The 3,131-nt window shown below is 37.4% G+C and overlaps 1 long non-coding RNA gene across 1 annotated transcript; it reads right to left on the bottom strand.

Annotated features, from left to right (window-relative positions):
• Nucleotides 1-47: 47 nt before the first annotated feature.
• LOC131881202 (uncharacterized) lies at nt 48-2,246 on the bottom strand. The gene is made up of 3 exons (XR_009373344.1): nt 1,870-2,246; nt 1,551-1,787; nt 48-1,491 (listed from the first exon to the last, which is right to left on the bottom strand). It is a non-coding gene; the product is annotated as an uncharacterized LOC131881202 (long non-coding RNA).
• Between the last annotated feature and the right edge of the window lie 885 nt (nt 2,247-3,131).

The raw sequence follows: 3,131 nt of genomic DNA, 5'->3' as shown, positions 1-3,131 counted from the left end.
ACGGTTTGAAATTTCTTCAGTTTAAAAATCTATCTTTGAGAGTGTGCTTGAACTTATTTTACACTACACACTTTCCTTAAAACTTTAAGCAACGGTTTTCTTCATTCCTGATAAAATTCAGAATCCCAGAAATCGACAAACGGGTTCATCAGAACGGAATTCATAACTATGGGAGGTCCACATAGCTGAGTCCAATGCGACGGAAATCAAGACGGAGAAGTTTACCATGGCGGAGTTGCATATGGCAAAGTAGAATGTGACGGCATGTAATTTGACGGAAGTCACTATTGGGGTAAATCGCTGTTTGTTGAGTTATCGGTGGAGGATTTATACGTGGTGAAATTTCAATTGACAGAGTTTGTAATGGAGGAAATTGTTGTAGAGGGTTTGAATAAATATGGAACAAAAGACATCCAATTCAGTTCGGAGAGATAACAATAAATTTGTCTGTCCGTCAAGAACATACATAAGGGCACAAAAGGGGAAGTTTGTTCTGGTCTGGGACATACGTACCAAAAGCATGACATATACCAAGGACACTAGAGCTCTTCAGAGTCCCTGCATATACGTACTAAAAGAATAACATCAACGTTTTGAGGCAATGGAAATAATCGCACCATGCCTAATTGCTGATATGCGATTTTCATGAGATACTCATTTTGGCGTGTGGTCAACTCAATAGATTTTATGAACCTCCTTGTCGCCTTTGCCTTTGTTATGATATGAAGAACCCGGCTCAATTGAGGAGATGAGAGAAACCCTGGAGGAGTCGGTTGTTGTGTGTAAGACTGGTGAATGTGAACTCCCTCTGCTACTAACTTCAGAAATATATATTACTCCGTTTTATCAAACCCTCGCTCAATTCACCCGGACATAACAGCCTCCATGATCGTCTTTGCTTTGACTCTCTGGTTTTTGATCAACTAAATTATGTAGAATAAGAATGCACAACACATGAGTGGCTCGAAATTTTCTGGTTATAATTTATGGTTTCGAAAAATAATCTGAAATTGATGCCATGATCAGCTCTAAAAGAGCAGGTTCAAAGTGTGATATTTGCTTTGCTTTCCCTTCGAAATTTAGCTCTTTTAATCGGCTCTCTAATTGTTCGCACTCTTTTTTATTCGCAGCGTAATGTTGCAATTTTCCTCCAGGATACTCGAAAAAGGAACTACATGTGGGACCTGGCGTTGGATTCAATTGCTTCAAAAACAAATACACTGGGCACAACCGAAAGCATAATCATCGCGTGTGCGCAATTCTTCTTGATGATTAGAAACATTCATCGCATTTGATATTCAATGAATATTTTTGTGAACCAACCAAACGAGCACCACAAAAGCAGACCCAGACATGCATAATTTACAAACTGAACCCCAGGGCCTCAAGCTCAATCAAACCTGCGTATTTCTTTGACATTGTAGCATGCTTTCGGAGGCAGAATTTCCCTGATTTGAGTGTCATTTATCGCAACCGCATTGGCTAAGCATTCTATAACAAAGTAATTAAATTGTTTTGATGTTTACTCTTAGGAAACAAATCTGAAAGACCTGGAAGAGCGTCGTGAACGGGGCAATCTGACGCACAAACTCCTTGATAAGCGCTATAGCTCGATTCAAGTTTCCCATTTCTCAAAACTACGGCCACTGAACCGGATTTGTCAATATCCACCCCTTGAGTGAAAACGTCCCTTGTGTCTTCGAAGGGTGTGCCATCGATCCATGTTTGATTTCCAGGTTCTCGGAATAGACCAACTATCATTCCGTGGTTATCTTGGTTTAGAAAACCTAAGTAAAAGCAAATGCTTGCGTTCCATGAATTTCAATCAAAAGCTACTTTGTAAGCATGTAATAAACTGATCAATCTTACTAGCAAGTACTTGGGCTTCTTCAAATGATTCTTTTGATTTGATGACAATAAGGCTGGCATTATGATTCTCACATGCTTCTTGCATTGTTATCGTACCACTTTCCGTTCCATGGCGCTTTGTAATGATCAAGAATTTATTGTTGAAACGAAAAAAATCATCCTTAACCATTGCACCATCACATTCGTCTGAGCGGGGCACTAAAAGTATATCATATTTATGCATACATAGAGACACATAACAAAGGAAGAGATGTTTTTCCTTTGCATAAATTCCAATTACTCCGACGAGGTATGTTGTAGTTTTAACTGCTATTACATTTCCGACTTATTGACATTTTTATCAATTAGATTTCAAAATAACATCACTCGCGCTACTTTGATCAGAAACTAATCTTTTTTTTTTAACTTTGAATGATTTCAAGTGCAACAAACTAAAAAGTAATATGTGCAATTAACTGTGATGGGTCCGCTCTTCAGTAAATTAAGAAAAAATATCATCCCCCCACGTTGTCTTTGAAGTTTTATCTGTTATTATTATTCATTACATAGGTAAATTGCATAAATAGTTGTATACATATCAAAAATTTGTCATTCTCTGTCAAAAAAATTACATTGAGAATAAGATCACAACATAAACTTTGCTGACAAAGTTAAATCTTTAAGATTAATTTGAAGAACATCAAACTAACTTTCGCGTCATGTTACTTGAATGTAAAGCTTGAAAATACCCTTTTTATACAAGTGTGGCCATGCTATTATTTTCACCAACGTTATTTTAAACGTTGAATCATTAAATCATTAGCGATAGCCAACGGGGGACAATTTTTAGATAGCATTCCAGATCAACCCTACATTCAAGGACTAGCTCGGTCTGCCAACTCAAATTTGTTGGTGGAACAACTATCATATAAAGATTGAAAGTTAATAAATAAAGGAATTATAACCTTTGTTTTTTGCATCACTGGGGATTACATTTCCTGTAGCGGTTAGAAAAGCCCGTGAAAAGCCAAACCAAGAAAGAAAAGGTAAATTCTTAATCATGACAAACATCAACCAATCAAACGAAGAGAGCACTTTGCCCCGGGTCGTGACTGATTTTGGCCCATTAATCATGTCAAAGTTTGAGCGCCATGACTTCTCAGAATATTTCAATCAAAAAGCCTTTCAACATTGAGGTGCGCTATCAAATCAATCTCCTTTTTTTGAATCATTCTAGCAAGCCAAAACAAGACCAGTGGTCACTTTTTGAACGGCTCGTTTCG

Source organism: Tigriopus californicus, chromosome 5 (genome assembly GCF_007210705.1).
Source record: "Tigriopus californicus strain San Diego chromosome 5, Tcal_SD_v2.1, whole genome shotgun sequence".
NCBI classification, from domain to species: Eukaryota; Metazoa; Arthropoda; class Copepoda; order Harpacticoida; family Harpacticidae; genus Tigriopus; species Tigriopus californicus.
This window is presented reverse-complemented; position numbering and strand designations above follow the sequence as displayed.